Genomic DNA, 18,628 nt, shown 5'->3' on the forward strand with positions numbered 1-18,628 from the left:
GGAGCAGGGACTGGGGTCAATCTCACATAAGAGCATAGACTAAGGGTGAGAGATGTGCTCGCTCTGTGCCAGAGAGAAAGAGAGGGAGCTTTCTGGAAGGAGAGATCCCAACAGAACCTCATGGCAGCCCAGCTTCCTCAGGATTTGTGCCCCAGAGAGAAACTGTGGTCACAGAGGACAAACACTTTTTGGAATGCTTGATGCATGTTTCAAATAGCCTTTGGAAAACTTTGCAATTCATTGTATTTCCACATTGGTGCCACTTTAAGAGGGAGGAACTCACAGTGGCACCTCAGTGCATGAATTTAATTCATCCCGCAGTTCTAGGGAATGTGGACACTGTCCAGGTCATTACCTCATTCACAGTGTGTGAAACCAAGCACAATACTGCTGAAAGCTTCTGACTGAGAGCAGAATTGTTCATGAACAAAAGGTTCCAGGAACCCAGGTATCAGCATACTTAAAATAGTAAAAGTTTATTGTAATGTAAAAATGCCTGAGTATATACTAAGATGCTTTCCAAATGATTAAGGACTTCCCACAAGCTGTCTTAATCTCCAAGTCTGCGTTATGTCACATTTTAATCATGGCAACAACACTAATTATTACTGTTAAAACCCAGACTAAAAGCAAGAAAAAAGTGTTGGCTTGGGAGGACTGTAGCTCTTCCCTACATCTTGCAAGACATACAATTTTTCAATTATCTTATTCTCTTTCTAAAACTGACTGCAGGCAGCACACTTTGTTCCATTCAGGTGCTTTTTCCAAAACATTAAGATACGTAGACAGAAACACATGAGAAGGGGGAAATTTCAGATTTACACCTTCAGTGTCAGCTTTCTCAAAATAAAAGTGATATAAGGTTTCTTCCATTCAAGTTTAGAACCATGTCTGCCACATTCTTCACAGGTGGACTCCTGTGTTTTGAGCTGTCTCCCTGTTAATCAACAGGATGGTTTTCTCAGGGTCGGGCAGGCTGCCCTCTCATTGCTGAGCCTGTTTTCAGTGAGGAAGAGGAACATAGCCTCTTTCAGCATGTGGCCCCCAGAGTCCACTGGATTGTGAAGCTCAGAAGATGTTGGTGGTGCTTAGATGCCTCTGCCACACCTTTTCCTGCTATGGTTTGCACCTGCAGTGCTTCCTGAAGGTCACTGATCCCCAGTTGTGGAGTCACTGGGGCATGGTGTGACCCAATGGGAAGAAGTAGCTCCTTGAGCTCACATCCTGATGGGGGGTTTGTATCTCAAGTGCCTTCCTCTCTCTGTTTGCTGGCCACCAGGAGGTATGTAATGTCACCCCATCAAGGATGTGCTGCCTTGAAGCACTGCCCCAAAACAATGGAGCACAAGACCATGGACTGAAAGCCCTAAAACCATTAGCCCAAATAGAACTTTCTGGTGTATGAGTTTTTGATCTCATGTATTTTGATGCGTGAACGAAAGCTGATTAATGTACCCTCCAGTTGGATAAGAAAACTGAAACCAGCCCAGTCCTGATGATCCAGTGTGGCCTGCCAGCACTGTTGTTCCCTTCTCTCCACATGAGCTGCTACTTACTACACTGGGTGGAAATATCACCTGGTTTCCATGGTGACCACTGTAGACCATCAGCAAAGAAACAAGTGATCAAGTGTTCATGTGTATGTGATATCCAGATCACTGAGTTATGAAATCAAAATTGGATGGCAGCTCATATAATTTACAACTTCCTTTTTAAAAGCAAAGAATCATCTAGAAGTCTCACACCACAAGGAAACTGTAACAGCTGACAAACATTCAGCTCACACTTTATCTGGTTAGGTAAGTTAAAACAAAGCATGAAAGAGCAAATAGTTATGAATCAAAGTAATATATGATGTAAGAATATATACAATTGTTTAATGTTTATAGTGGCCAACCTTAATCTAAGTGCTGTAGAATATTTTTAAAACCATGAGATTTAAAGTTAAAAACAAAAAAGGAACCCCACTCTCTAATCCTAAAAGCCTACTCCTCAGAGGGAGCATGTTAGAGCTCTGCCTTCCACACACAGTGCACACACATGGACCAGTGAGCACATGGACCAAGGATCCCCATCCCACCTTGATGAAGCCCAGCATGCACTCCTGGGATGTACTTCTGTGAGTCCCGCTCCCTCTGCGAGATCCTATCCTGCCTGACAGAGGACTCCAATGGCACCCACAGGGAAAGAGATGGTTCCTCGGCAAAGACCACTTCTGTTTTCACCCTGCTTCATTTCCATGCAGACCAGCAACCAACATATCAGGGTTGGTGCTGTTTATCCCCCCATCCATTTTCTCCCATTTGCCCATGATCTCCATGAGGAGCCACTTTTTCTCTTTGTCCAAGGCTGTGGTTTATACCTAGTGAACTACAGTGTGAGTGTCATGCAGCTGTGCTAAAGGATTAGGTGAGGAACAAAGGGACAGATGGGGTAAGTGACATAGCTCTGTGATCTTGTTCTACATCTGAGGTCATTACTGTGGCTCACACACAGCACTTTCTCCCACACGACCAACGTACGTCAGAGTCTGGGTTTAATTAGTTTGACAGATATCTTCTCAATATAAAAATTACCCTCCTGCCTCTTAGAGGTAAATCTGTGATAATAAAAAGTATGGAATAATGGAATTGGTTGATCCTATTCTCCTAAAATAAAAATATAATTCCCTCATTCAGAAGTTGATTTGCCTTATTCTTCAGATGTAATGAAACTGCTCAGAATTGAGTGTGAATTGTCATAAAGAAGAAAACTGAAATACATGTGGCACAATCCCAGCTCAGGTGTAGGCTTGAGGAGGGCTGCACTTCTTCCCTGAGTTCCAGATAGCTCCTCTACAAAGTAATAAAAATATTGACCGTACCACTAGGTAAATGTTACTTGAAACAATGTTACGATTTCTGTTTAGATGTTCCCCAAAGCCTCATGTGGTCATGGAGTTTTATCAGAGGTGGCTGAACTTAGAGTATGTCATGCTGGGATTGGAGTGTATGATTAGTAAATCAATCCACTTCTTGGTTTGGCACAGTTATGGCTAGGATTTAGATTGTCAGTGCTATGGCCGCCCTAGGGCAGGTATCTTGCACACATCATAAGGGACAGAAAGAGGCTTGTTACCCTCCTCTTCTTACTTTTGTTGTACTGTGGGTGCCATGAAGTGCTCTCCTCTGTCATGGCCCTCTGCCCTGGAGCTAGCCAATTATGGACTGAAACCTCTACAAACTGTGAGCCAAATAAACCTGCCCTCCTTTAAATTTGGGTGTTGAATATTTTGTTTTATCAATGTGAAAAGCAAGTAAGATGCATGGTCCAGAAAATGGTAAATGCTATATAAATGATTTTTAAATTACTATTTAACTATTATTTTCAATAATTATTACCTATTGATGTGTCTGCTTTCTGAATAAACATTAGTCATGCATGCCCTATCTCCAATTTCAGTATAATATGTAAATCTTTTAAAGGTATGGATCAGAAGAGTAGATTGCAGAAGTTTTAAACTCATCAAAAAACAACTCATAATAAAAAAGTGCACAGTAAGAAATACAGTCCTGTCTCAATATCTGTACATACACATACAGAAGAGAAGTAAAACCTATACTTTGTTAAGTGCGGTGATCTACATTTTCTGTCCTGTTCCATTTTTGTTCTGAACCATTCTGGTCTGTTCTACTCTTGTTAGTGTTCAACTAATTCATTCCATATCAATGTTTTTTGTGACCCTGACAGAGACTTATGAAGAAGTCACCGGCAAACAGGTGACAAAAATGGCAGGCTTCCATTTGAATAATACACAGACACCCGGAGAGAAAATTGCTCTAAAAATGAGCTGCCAAGCTATGGGAAGACAGGAAGGGAGCTAAAGCTGGCATTGTTTTGTGAAAGAAGCCAGCCTGGAAAGGCTGCGGCATGCTGGGTGATGACAACTCTGTGTCCTTCTGAAAAGAGTAAGCCATAGGGAGAAGAAAATGGCCTGATGCTGTCAAGGACAGGATGCGGTGGTGAAGCACTGGGGCATGGGGGATTTAGAGCAGCATAGTGCTCTGTGGCCTCCACAGCACTACAGAAAAGACATTGTCACCCAACAGAAGAGTGACCGCGGATGAGACCTGTGGGCGTCAGCTGATAATAACCCACCAACATTGCTTTACCACTGTGATAAGTGGATCCCACTAATAGAAGATGATCACAGCAGTAAGGGGCTGAACGCAAGGATGGGGAGGGGCCCACGGGGGTTTTCTGCACCCTGTGTCCTAGTTTTCTCTTGACCAAGAAGTGTCCACAGAGCAGTGTCTGTTACACATGTAGACCCAGGGAGCTCCACTGTAGCGCCAAGATGCCAATACCAGGAGGAAGGCATGGGGACAGGAGTTAAAAGTACACTAATGGAATGTTCTGGACATCAGTGAGGACAGTCACTCATGGAAGGAGGACAAGGGAAAAGGTCCCAGATAGACAGAAAGGTTTATTCAAGGCAAAAGTGTAGCTAACTAGCAGGTTAGCTGGGACAGGAAACTGGGGAGGTGTGAACACATTGTGGAGTACATTGGTACCCATCATTTGCAGTAGCCAGCGTCCATCAAGACAGCTTAAACACTGAGCTAACAAATACTGAACTTTTGCTCCCTGGGGAAACACAGGGTGAGGTTCCTGCAAATCTAGGTTACATTTTTTGACAAAGAAATGCATAGTCTTGTTTTATGTGCATTTATATTCGAAGATAACTTGGTTAATCTGTATTTTTCCTTAGCATATAACTCATGGACATCAGCACCAAAATCTGTGCTTGAACAAAGCCAGCACTCTCACTTAGCATGCTTGTGCTTTCATAGGAACATCACAGCCTGTACTACAGGGGCTGGGTTACTCGCTTTGTGTCACTGCGATAAAATATCCAAGAGAAATGACTTAACAGGAGAAAGGTTTATTCTGGCTCATGGTTTGGGAGTCTTTAGTGCATGGTCACTGAGCACACTCCTGCAGCAGGGCAAAGCATCATGGTGGAGGGGCATGCTGGAGGAAAGCCGCTCACCTCATGGCTGCCAAGAAGCCAGAGCCAGTGCTGGCAGGCTTCCTCCTTCTTCCACTCTGTTTTCACCAGAGCCACAACCCACAGGACAGTGCTGCCCATGCTCAGGGGAGTCACCCCTCACTTGGCTGCTACCCATGCCAGTCACCCTTGGAACCCCACAGACACACCCAGAAGTGTGATTTAATAGTTTCCCAGTGTTCATTAACCCATGTGAGCTGACAAACCAGAACACACATCACTGGGACTCTAAATAACCATGAGTACTATGCTGGGTGGCTCCTTAGATAACAAAACTAGAAAACCTAAAGACTGAAAGGTTTGAGACTGAGTAGACTGTGGAATGCAGCTCCTGGGAGGACAGAGGGCATTGCAGTCCTTGGCCTCAAGTGGAATGTGTCCCTCAAACAGCTCGGATAGCCATGCTGTCCGTGTCTTTGAATAACCACACAAGTATACAAATGTGGACTTCATGGTCACAAATAATCTGTGTGGACTTGGTGAGTTCACAGCTCTGGACAATGTTGGGATGCTGAGTATAATGATGATGAGGGTGTGGCAGATGTGGGGGGTAGTGGGGATCAACTTGGGGACTGGAGAGAAGACCCAGGGAAGAGGTCATGCATGGCAGGTGCAGCTGTGGGCTCCATCCAGACACTGTGTAGCAGCCAGAGGCCACAGTCAACCATGAAATGGTCCTAAGCAGAGGAACTGCATGATCCAAATCATGCATCGTGTGGAGTAAGGATTGGTTGACTGAAGCCATTCTCCCCCACACAGGCTGCCACAGCTCCAGCAGCAGCATAGAGTTCCAAACCCTACATCAGACATGAAGCAAAGCCCAACAATGCCTCACCTCCTGATGACATCTGATGTAACCTCCTGATGCCACCACCAAGGGGCCTGGCATGCTAATGTCAGAATAGGTCAGCATTCCGGATGCAGGAGCCCAGCTGCTGGCCGGTGATAATACTCTGTCCCTGGGTTAGTGTTTGCATTATTTTTACCACTAATTCTACACATGTGCATAACATCAAAACGCCAGAAACATGTGAGTATCCCAAAACAACTTACAGCCTTGATGTTCTAGTATGAAAATTAAGCATATAAAATATGAAAAATAATAAAACTCTCAATGATGAATGAATGCATCAGAAGCTTAATGAAGTAGTGGAGAAGCAGAACAATATATTCCAGTTGTCTTTTTTGGCTGAATGATTTTCTTTTTACCCACATTTTTTTAATTAAAAATATTTTGCTGGATCCATATTTATAACAGAATTTTGCAAAAACATATGTTGTCTCAGAATATGTTCTACTGCAAAGAATGTGTTTAACTCTAAGAAGGATTTTTTCTTCTTCAAGTTTGGAGAATGAGAAAGAACTCTACTGTCTACAAAGTACCAAGAAGTTTTGTGGTTGGCATTGGAGACCATGGGAATGTCAGCCAGTTAGGGTGCTTCCACCCTTTCTCTAGAGAACAGAACAAAATACATTTATGAAAACATTTATGTTTAAGAACTAAGAGTGTACAATTAAAAGAATAATAGTTTTCCAGGAAATAAAGACTTCAAAATAAGTCTGAAATGTGCTTTTAAATAAATATGACTATCTCTAATTTTCCTGTTATCTACCTTTATGTCATGTACTTCCAACTCCCTCTCTCTGTCTCTCTCTCTGCCTCTCTCTCTCTGTCTCTGTCTCTGTCTCTCTCTCTCTGCTATCTCTCCACACTTAGTATAAACACACCTTCCTGTCCAAGAGGCAACCTGCCCTCAGGGCTATTCCAGCACAGTCTGGTCTTTTTGTATGCACACCTCTTTCAATCACCTTTGTGTTGCTGGAACAACATACCTGACACTTGTAATATAAAGGGGATAGGACTCACTTGGGTTCACAATTTCCTAGCTTTCAGTCCATGGTCTCTTGTGTGCCAAGGCAGAAACACATAGCTGAGGGGTGTGGGGGAGAAAGTTAAGGATCCATGGAGGAAGTCCCAGAGATGGAAAGGGGCTGAGGGCAAGAATTGAGATACTTAGGGCATACCCACTGGTAGTTTAGTGTCCCCATGATGCAATCAATTTTCCAAAGTCCTAGAGGTCAACATGTGAGCCCTTTGACTTTAGGGGGAATTTTCTTTTTTGTATTTTGGAAATCGAGTCCTATGTTTAGGCCTCCATTGTAAAAACTTCCGGCCTCAGCATCTCAGAGTGCTGGGATTACAGGCAGAAATGACATTGTTATTCTAAACAATAACAATATCTACACATCTTTCCTTTACTGGGGCTGCCACTAGTTCATACGCTCCTCCACCAGAGGAACAGCTGAGCTCGGCTCGCAGTGGGGATGAGTGCTAGACACACAGAGAGCTGCTCCACTGTAAGAGCAGTAACACCGCCTCCTCAGTGCCTGTAAAGATTGACACAGTGCAAAATGCACCCATGATCCTGATCCGATTAGTGCATGCAGAATGATCTTTTATTAAGAATGTCTCACTATGGCCCAAGTGCAGTTGGATTCCTCTCTTGTGTATGGAAATTACAATAGGACATGGAAGGTTTTCCCATTGCAGATTTTAAAAAAAAGCTGTCAGTGCAATGTTGGTCAACTCAGGAAGGAACCTCCGAAGGTTTGGAGACTGCCCCTGACTGCCTTACAGTTGTAGAACTGGCACATTCTTGAGATCCAAATATCCTAACAGTTTACCAAGCATTTTTATAGAAAGGGAAAAACTTGGAAACAAAAGTGTGAATTTTTCAAACTTTGAAAATCTTTGCTTATTTATTTGTTGTCTGCACCTTTTTCAGTGCTGGGGATCAAGCCTTTCACAGACTCTGGAAAACTCTGGCCACTGAGATACCCCTTCAGCGTCATTCACAGCTATTTACAGTAGGTCTAAAAGGGCAATTTTAAACTTCCCAGGATATAAGTACTTCTAATATAGCCCATTCTTTGTCTCTCCAACTTTCCAGAAATCATTCAAATTCTTTCAAATTCCCTCAACACTGTGGTCTCTCTCAGGGTCATTACCTCCTTGTGGGTCATTATAATTCTTATGAGTAAGTGTATGGGGTTTCACTCCATGTTTTCCCTCAGTGCTTTGCAAATCTCATTACTGCTACATTTCTGTCGGATTTTCCACAGCTGTCTTTTCTAGTAAAGCACATTTTGTTATAAAACATGAGCTGTGGAACCCAATCCTCCAGAAATACCAGGATTAATTTAGATTAGAAGATGAATATTGTGGCAGCTTGGTGGAAAATGAAGGTATTTGACAAGGAGAAACGAACTCAGCTTTTGATGGAATGAAAATTGTCATGAACAGCAAGGAGGTGGAACCACAACCCCTGAGCAAATGTGCTTATATATTCTTAATTTATCAAATTACCTGGGCAAGGCTTGATTTTCATCTGACCCTCCAGATACAAGTGGACAAAAATAGTTTCTATAAAATCGCAAATGGTTGAAACTTATCATAAAATAATCCCCTGCCGTACTGATAGCAATGTGTGGATGGTTTGCAGAAGAGTATGTCTTGGCAGAAAAAAAAAATTATTTGAAACGATTGTCTCCAAGCTGCTTTGGTTAGGTCCATGAAGCCACTAGTATCTAAGGAGGACATGCGTGTATCCACGTGACAGCCTAGGGATGGATTACTGGAGAAACATATAAGAAAATGAATAGATTCCGATCACCCCACCATATGCATTGCCTGTTATAGTTTCTTTAAAATGTGGTTGATCAGTGAATAGCTAATTGTTCATTGGCAGGATGGCACAAATTGCTGTGCTCAAGCCATTGGGTCACACTTTTAGAAGAAGCCCACCCAGTGCTGGCTTGGGAATTCAGCCCTTCTGGTCCTCTCTGAGCTCTTTATTTACTCCCCTCCTTAGATCGACTCCTTATTACCACCTGGGATCCCTGCCTGTTCACTATGACAGCCCAGTTACTGGCCTTCTCTGCCAGCTCATCACCTTCTGCAGCCCAGTGTCTGCCACAGCCTGGAGTGGTTTGTTTTCCTGTTTCATTTGCAGAATGACTGCGCTTTAATGTCAGCTACATGACATCCAGGTTCTCAGCAGAGACCTCCACCACGGAGGCTCCAGGGACTCAGTGGACCCCACAGGAATCTTGATACATGAATGGATGAATGGATGAATGGTCTGCAGTTGATTCATCTCATACTGAACTTGTCTGTTAAACAAGCAGCACTGCAAAGCAACTGTGGCATAATTTCCTTAAAGCATTTGATTCTAGGAGTCAGGATAACAAGAAAACAAAAGTGAGGACTTCGAGTGTCTTTTACTCTTTTTTTCAAATAAGGCATTTAAATCATTGAATTGCTTTTACAAACAAGACAGAACTTCAATGCCTTAGTGGTGGGAGTCAGGGTAGCAGGAAGAGTGAATTCAGTAGTTACAATGAGGACACCAAGTCTCCTGACCTGCAAAGTGCTGAAGGTCCAGTGTGGGTGCTGTGCTTTGACAGTGACATTGTGAAAACTGTGGGAAATTGCAGTTTACGTAAAAAGCACAGTGCTGAGTTTAGTGCTCACACCTATAACTCCGGTCTGACAGGAGTGAGCAGCTTTTCAACTTCAGAAATTAATTAGAGCTCTCTAAAAGCAGTAACTTAGCAAGGGATGTTGACACCCTCGGGAGGGCTGCACCCCACAGTTTGTTTGCCCCTCTGCAAGGCATCCCTAATATCCTCACTGACTCTCCACACTGGATGCGTCTGAGTGTTCTTGGGACCATCCACAGCGACTTCTACATCTCTCTGGGAAATTACACAACAGGTTTGTGTTGAGAGTTTTAACAAGCAGGCAGCAGTCTCGGGAGGAACCTGGCTGTGAGTCCGGGGTGCCCCAGGAAGACATCACTGCATCCTCATCTGCTTCTCCAGCCCTCATTGGTCATACGAGGTGACACATTTCTTTCCCATCAGGGCTACTTCTGTCACCTTCCTAGAATGCACTCTTGTCCAGAATGGTGTGTGTGTAGCTCTCTGCTCTTCAGGCTTTGAATGACAAGCCACTAAGTGATGAGATGAGAGGAAACCACAGAGGCGCCTCTGTTTAGGCAGAGTGTGGACTTCCTCTTATCTTAGGGGCCCATGGGATTAGTGCTACATTCACATGAAAATATCTTCCCAGTCTCCGGAGACAGGCAAGTGTTGTGCACAGGCAGTGTTGTGGATATGATTCAGCTGCAGGAAGCCAGGACGTGAAAGACTGCTCTTCTCTCTTTCCAGCTGGGAATCCCAGGTGAGAGCCCTTTGCACGTGGACACAGCACAGCACACACTAGCAAGCAGCATCCAAATGCTGCAGCGTCACCCTGACCCTGGATAGAGCCTGCTGGGCTTGTATGTCATCTCCTCCCTGCCAGCGTGCTGCATTCCGGAGCAGGGTCTTACCTCTATTCTAAGTCTCTGGGTTGAGCACGGTGGCCCTTTCTAAGTCCTGTGTTAAATCAGGTGGTTTTCTAGCCAGAGCAGGAGGCAAACAGAAGCTGGGTGCTAACAACATTTCCTGTCATTGAAACGCAGATGGGGGTGGCAGAGTTAGCATACATGTGGGCATGTGTGAGTATACACAGGTCAGAGAGGGGGTTATGACCACAAGGTGCCTTTTCATAAAAGCAGAAGGCCATGAGTTCCAGGCTTTCTGTCTGGCTGTCTCGTGTTCCCAACCAGGACAGGTGCTCTCCAAATAGTGATGAGTATCTTTTTTATTTCAATTTTCTCAAAAATCCAAACAGGAACATGACCTCAGGAGCTCTGTGTGTAGCACACAGTTCCTGCTGAGCTCACCTACCACTCAGGCTCTTGGGTAGGAATGATGAGACCTTTGCTTTTAACACCTGCAGGAACAGTCTGCATATCCTGTATCCCTGTGCCCTCACCCGAGCTCCAGTCTTAATAATTCAGTCTTGTGTCCAGGCCCGGCCCAACTTTGCTTCCTTGGTTATGGGCACAAGGATGAATCCTATCACAGACAAAGGGCTGAAAGCTGTTGGAGCTAGAAAAAGTCACATATAACCACGGCTTCCCTTGGCATTTTCTACAGGATGGCAAAGCTGCACCAGGAAATACGCATTTTCCCTGTGCAAGGTCATGCTTTTCTTCAATGTTGCATCTAAAATATATTTCTATAAAGGACAGATACTGTGACTTAAATATCGAAATTAAAAATATCTCAGCAGGTCATTCAGCCATGAAGGGAGGAACATATTTCAGTCCCAAATTTGTTTCTTGCCTCTCCCACCCGTATGACCTGATTGTCACCAGCGGAGATTCCTAATGCCACTCCCCGACCCATTTCCTGTGGAGGGGGAAGAATGAGGATCCCAGTATCGATTTGCCTTCCTCCTCCTTTTTCTCATTTCAGGAGACTTGAGGAAAGATGGTCTCATTTTTCTTGGACTCCAGAGACGAAGGAAACATCAAACATCTCTGAGGAAAAAACAAAACCGCAAGCATGTTCCAAAAATCAGGGAATCCACCTGTCAGTGTTAGCCAGTCACTTTCAGCTCTGGGTCTGTGGAGAAACCGCAGAAATTTCTATGCCACGGTGCTGACCAATAAAAGCATCCTATGCATTTGCTGAAATTGACAAGAATATTACCCGGTCTGTGGAAAATGTTGTCCTTCTACTCTCCAGAGTGAAAACAAATGCATCTGTGTTTCCCATTTTATGTGTGGTAATAGACTGCCCTTTAACGTGCATGGCTGGGTGAGTTTTGACCCCCGGGCCCCAAGATCACCATTTGTCCCTTCCCATGGAAAGTTTGGCTTTCCAGGCGCTGCTATCTCCTGATTCACTCTTTCTTCCCCACTCTGGTCCCCATCTGTCCTCCCCTCCTCACTGTCCACTGGACCTTATCACATCTCTGAGCTCCTTTTTTGAAGGTCCTCAAGCAGGTAATCCTATCACGCCCCCATTTCGAAGCCCCTGGCCAGGCCTGCATTAGAATACCTCAAGTATTTATGCGAGGAACATGTGTGGCCCAGAGCCAGTGCCTCCAGGCACCCAGGTGAGAGGAGTGTCCACCTGAGGAGCTGCCGGTGGAATGTTGTGTGAGTCCACTTTCAGGTCAGGCTCTGGGGTTCAGACTCCAGGCTCTGACACTTACACAGAGAATCAAATTCCAATCAACCATGTTGGCCAAGGTGAAACCTGTCGGATCAGGATGGGTGATCAAGCTGCGCCACATCCTAAGACCTGAGTAGTGACAGGAGATCAATAGCAAATGGGTCCCCTGGACCACAGGCCCTGTGTCTCACTGTTCAGTCCACACCCTCCTCTCACTCCCCATTCACACCTTGCCTCCCAAGGCATGCTGAGTGACTTCTGGCTCTCTGGGCTGTGGGCAGAGCATGAAGGGACCACTCTGGGGCAGCGGCCCCAGAGCCTTGGAGGACAGCTGGGGTAGGGAACAGGTCTGAATCTGTAGGGGACCCCGACACCACTGTGTCTGTGCCCTCAGCAAGTGGTCACCCACATTCCCAAAGGTCTGGCCTCCTGCTCTAATGTGTTCATCCTTTGTATGGCTTTGCCTGCCTGCCACTAGGTAAGATTTCCTAATGATGCAATCCAAATTTCTGCCTAATTCACAGTGTGATTTTATTTGTACATGTACTGTTAGGAGATTGTTTCTTTAAGCCTGTCCATTAGGGGACTTTGCAGTTATCATCATCATTATCATCAGCATCCTGTTTCCATTCTACAGGAAGCAACCACCTGTGCTCTATGATCTCAGCCCTGTGGAATGTGCCAGGATTGGACTGATGATGACAAGCAAATTGTCAGATTGCGTAAGTATTCCACATGTTGTCATTGTTGGCTGCTATTTCTAAATATTTTATTTGGATCAAACCTGTAATCATGTTGTTTAAAATTCTTGTGTTCCTGTGGTTTTGATACCAGAGTTATACCAGTTCAAGAGGGGTTTGCTAAGACCTCACATAGTGATCATTCTGCTTTCCATTTCTTTTTTTTTAGTTGTCAGGCACTTAATCTACTTCCTTAGGTGTTATTTAAGGGCCATTTCTCCTCTCTCTCTCTCTCTCTCTCTCTCTCTCTCTCTCTCTCTCTCTCTGTGTGTGTGTGTGTGTGTGTGTGTGTGTCTGCATCTGTCTCTCTCTATCTCCCTATGTCTATCTCTCTGTTTCTATCACTGCCTCTCTATGTCTCTGTCTCTCACTCTCTGTCTCTCTGTCTCTGTCTCTCTTTCTCTTTCCATCTCTCCCTCTGTCTCTCTGTCTGTCTCTGACTCTCAATCTCAGCCTGGTACTCAGTCATCCTGCAATATCATTCTATTTGGACTAATTTTCCTTAATATTATATATTAGCATAATACCTGCAGCCTGCTTGGAAAGGAATGAGATGTCACTGTCATTCATCCTGTTCCCTCATGTATAAATTCTCCTTCTTCTGAGTTTCATATTATTTGATTGTATATTTTCATCCAGTTGAGTGAAACTAGGATTTTTATTTCTGTTAGTAAATTTACATTTAAGGAGTTTGGTGATGGGCTTGAATTCTGAGTTGCTATTTGATGTTTCACAAACAAGAAATTTCTCTAACAAGAGTCCAAGAGGGTAACTCACCAGCACTAATTGAAAAATATGACATTTTCAGAGAGATCTGAAGGAGGGAAATAGCACATGGACAGTTGCAGATGGCGTGTGTGAAGTGCCCTTTCTGGTCTGGCACATTGGATAAAATTGAAGCAGAAATGATCTTCAGAGAACTGGTCATGTAGTCTCAGCACTTGGGAGGCTGATGCAGGAGAATTACCAGACACTTGAGGCCAGCGTAGGCTACATAGTGAGTTCAAAGCCAGGGTGAACTGTGTAGCAAGACCTTGTCTAAAAAGCAAAAGAAAACAAGAGTCATCTTCAGGCATCAGACCCCTCTCTCAAAACTGCACTCTACAAACAAAAATTATAACAACAGCAATAAACACAAAAACAACACACACACACACACACACATGCTTAATGTAGCTCCTCACTTCCTTCACCTCAAATGACTGCAGTCATGCTCTGCATTCCTTGTGGGAGTGGTCAAGCTTTGAATTCCTCCACTATTTCTTGAGATGAAGTTTAACAGAAAATATTGATCTGTTCCCCCTATACCAGAGGCCTGTGAGTTCTGAGCCCTGCATGGTCCCTGTGAGCTCATAGAATAGACCCAAGTGCCATACCTTCCTGGCTTCCAGAAAGCACCAAAATGTTAAAGCAAGTGTCACAGTGAAAGCTAGACCAAGAGTCATGGAACTTAAAAGTGTGTGGATTTTTTTGGTGGAATATACTTATTGGGGAAAGAAAATTTCTATCTCAGAGAGAGACAGAAGTGCTTCCCTTGAGTTGCCTAAAGGAGTGTGTACTATCAAGGCCACTTTTATAAAGAATCAGCTGGACTCACACAGAGCTTCGAAACCACCAACTTTGTCTGTCGCTACAACCAGAGGAACATTTGGCAACATCAAGAAACATTTCGGCTTACACATCTGGGAAAGATGCTACTAGGATTTGTGAGCACAGGCCAGCAAGGTCAGTGGACATACTGCCCTGTGAGTGAGGAGGAGTCACCCAGTGCAAAACATCAGTGATGCCAGGGTAGAGATGCCCTGCAATAGAGCATCCACTACATTAACTACTGTGTTTGTGATTAATTACTGAATATTCAGCCCACAGCCACAGTGCAGGGTACCATTCGCATCAGGTCTCAGCAATGATAAGTTGATTCTTTTGCTCAGGTGTGTGTCCTGTGTGACCTTCACAACACTTTTAGCCTCCCTAGACTTGGCGCCATCTCTGCCAATAAGAGAACGTGGTCTTGGGTATATTTTATTTTGTAGTCAAGGTTCAAAGAAATAAGTTCATGAGAAAGTTCTCTTCCTTATATCTCCTCACATCATGCCCTCTCCACACATCTTTTTCAAATTACTTGTAACATTTTATCTAAAGAATACCTTCAGTTTTAGATAGATTTTGTTATCAATAAGCTCTTTATCATTATAATGAAAATATGCATTTGGTCTTTTATCCCACCTTGAAATATTTCTTCTTCGTTGATTATGCATATTTGTATGGCAGTTGGTCATGAAAATGAAGTCACTAAGTAGGAAATCTAGGTTCAGAAGAAACACTTGCTAAATAGAAGGAGCTCTGGCAAACATCTGGCCAGTGACACTGGCAGAGTGGACACCCTTTCAGGCGTTGTGCCAGGTGCTGCATGGACCGTGACCACTCACTCTACACGTGACCCTGCGGAGATGAAATACCCCGCGGAGAACGATTGCACAGCTATGCTGAAGCCTCCTACTACTCCCACCCTGCAATCCAGAAGCATTTTGTGGTGTGTCAGTGGGAAAAAAGTATACACAGATCAAAAGGAACTAAAAGCAAAGAAAAACACTCTCATCTTTTCTAAACTCTGTTTGATTATGTAAAAGAGATGCTTGCTGGACAGTCCAGGAACGTGCCCTGTGGTGCAGCCACAGGACATCAAAGCCCTGCATGTACTCAGGATGAACAATTGGCCTGGTCACTTGTTTCAGTCCTCGTTAAAGCCAGGAGGAACGGACTCAGGATGGACAAGGAGTGTGTGTCTCGGGAAGCCTGAGAAGCTGGGAAAGCCTCCAGGGTTCAGATGCAGGCTCACCACCTTCAGCACCATGGACAGTGCCTCAATCACCTCATCCTTGCTTTTCCTTTATACAAAGCTGTGCTCCAATGCCTCGTTTTACTGGGCCCCGAGAGACAGTGTATTATTCTGGTGTGTCCATCCTTACTTCTCTGCATGTTTGCTTACTGGAAGGCAGCTGAATATCAACCCTCTACCTAGGAAGGAATTTGTCCTCCCAGGTTCTGAGGGACTTTCCCTGATGCAAAACATGATTTGCTCAGACTGAAAGAAATAACAACTATGTTGATTCCGTGTTAGAGGAAATGACCCATCATATCGTGAGAACCCATTAGTAATTTCCCCTGATCAAATAAGAAAAAAAAAAAAGCAGAACATTATCAGAAGTTCAGAGATCTGATTTGAAAGGCTGTTGTTTTCCATTTTGCCCTCCTTTCCATCTTGGTGTCTGAGTGTCAAGGCTTTGTGAGTGTGGCCTTATCTTGAATTTCTCCTGATCACAGAGGTGAGGTAAATATGAATCTCAAATAGCAAAGGGGACGTGAAGTTACTACTACCATTATATTTTGTAAAAAGATAGCTCAGTAGAAATCCAAGGTGAGAACTGAAAAACACAATCTTTATGTTTGCATTTTCTCTCCTATGCTCAGAGTCTAGGGGAAGATTTGGGGGTGTGGCTTGCTAATCACTGTGCCCCAGATTTGCCGTGGAACCGCTGAGAATCGTCAAACTTCCAGCCCACACAGCTTTCCTGTCAGTGCCTATGCGACGGTCCCAGGCTTCAAAGAAATAGGAGACACCAGGACCAGGATAACAGAAAAACTTCAAATGTAGCATGAAAATTGTGATTTTTCCAACCAATCCCTCAGTACAAACACTAGAGCCTTGATTCAACAGCTGAAAAAAAAATTTAATAAAGTTTCAACCAGCTACAATGAATGCAAGATTTTTGGAGTGACACAGATAAATGTAGATAGATTCAAGGTACAAATTAATCTCACTGTAGCACAGATATAGTTACTTTCGAATACCTTCCATTGAAAAGTGCAACATAATGGACAGTGAAGTGTGTGTGTGTGTGTGTGTGTGTCTTCACCACTAGTCAAAGTGATTTCCATTTGCTTTGGTTTCAACTTTCTTTACAATCTGTTGGGATAGAAATGGCCATTAGAAGGAACAATGGGTTAAGTTTGATGCCTGAGAGAGATGAAAAATATACAAATTGTCCCAGAAATGGGCCTGTGACTCTGGGCCCTGGTTTCTTTTTCTTCTCTTGTTACCCATAAAATTATAATTTTCAAGGCATCACATTTTGCATTGACTTTAAGAACAATGATAAATGAAATATAATTGAACATTATTTTCCTAGTCAAATATTGGTTAGTTAAATTATTTTTACCCAGAGCTATATTAAAATAGAAATATGGTTAATGTGGACAGAAATCATTATTATTTATCTCAAGCTGATTGGCTTAGAAAAGAATTTATTTCAGAAGGAAAATAGAAACTTGCAAAGTTACTGATTGCCAGTGCTGACTTAGATCATTAAGACATACTACTTATATTTTCCAAATACATTCTTGAGAAAGAACAAAACACTCATGTACTTTTTCTGAGTATAACCAACATAATATCCATTGTAGGAAAGTAATATATACACATTTTTTTTTCTTTTTAAAGATCATTTTCTTCACTAATACATGTTTAAATTCCTTCTGTGGAATCAGTACACTTAAACAATCTATTCTGATTCCTTTTTATTCCTTCCCCCTCCTTCCTCCACCTCTTGATCTCCTCCTCCTTTGAGAAAGATAAGATCACTTGAAATTCACTACACTGTCATTATATTTTCATATATAACCTTGTAATTCTTATACAAATAGATGTACTTTTCAGGTTTTATTAGTACACATTGGTTATGCAGATCAAACTGTTTCATTTTGGCCAACTCGGACTTTTCAATAGCAGCACATGTCCTTCACTGGACCCTGATCTTTTAAAGTTTACCACTAGTTCATAAATATTTCCAAACCACCAAGCATTTTTCCTAAAGTATCAATTATTTTCTCCTTTTAGTCTTCCATATGAACAGATAATATAATCATTGAGATGAGTATCTACTGACATGTATTTTTGAACATTTATCCAATTGCATCTTAGAAAAATTATCTGAAATAGTGCTGTGGGCCCAGTGGTTTTACTAGTGATTTAAGGACCTCAGTGTATTGAGATTTTTTCCAGGCAGTGGTGTCTGTGCTTACGATCTCTGTCTCATCAGGCACCATCATGTACTGACTTGAGTACTTCTCCTCTCCTGTGTGCCTCTTCCGTTACTGGTTGGCACCACACGAGACTCAATATCACGTGGTCCAGCACCTCGATAGGGACCCAGGATCTGTGTGGAGGAAACAGGGGACAAGAAGAGGGCCGTGGGCTCCAGACCCTGCTCCCAGCTGTATACTGAGGCCCGGAGTTCCCAGGAGATGGAGAGGATTCCCCTGGACACCATCCCCCCCAGAGAGCTGGAGGCACAGGCAACTTCCTCCGCCTTCCAGTCAGCAGATCTGCTCTCTGCTGGCCCAACTAAGATCACCTTCATGACAAAAGGAGACGAATTCCACACCCACCACTGATTTATCTCCACGGTAGAAGTGCGAATCAAAATGAGTGAGAGACAAGCATTTCGGAAGTGGTGAAAGTGCTGGTAAGGCCCAGAAAATAAAGTGTGAAAGAAAAGTCAAGGACGGTGGGACGGAGACTTCAGGAGGAGGCCGCAAGGAGGCAAGTGAGGAGCCAGGGAAAAAACCTCAGGAATTGGCCTCAGGGTTAGCAGGGATGTCAGGTCAGTGCACAGTGACTGTCATCTAGATGTGAGCATCAGAGCTGTGTTCAGGGTCAGGGCAGATTCTGCCCTTTTTATCACCATTAAAATTTGTTTTTAGT

The sequence above is a fragment of the Cavia porcellus genome, unplaced genomic scaffold, assembly GCF_034190915.1.
Source record: "Cavia porcellus strain 051 isolate PalLab524CR breed Dunkin Hartley unplaced genomic scaffold, mCavPor4.1 scaffold_16, whole genome shotgun sequence".
Lineage (NCBI taxonomy): Eukaryota > Metazoa > Chordata > Mammalia > Rodentia > Caviidae > Cavia > Cavia porcellus.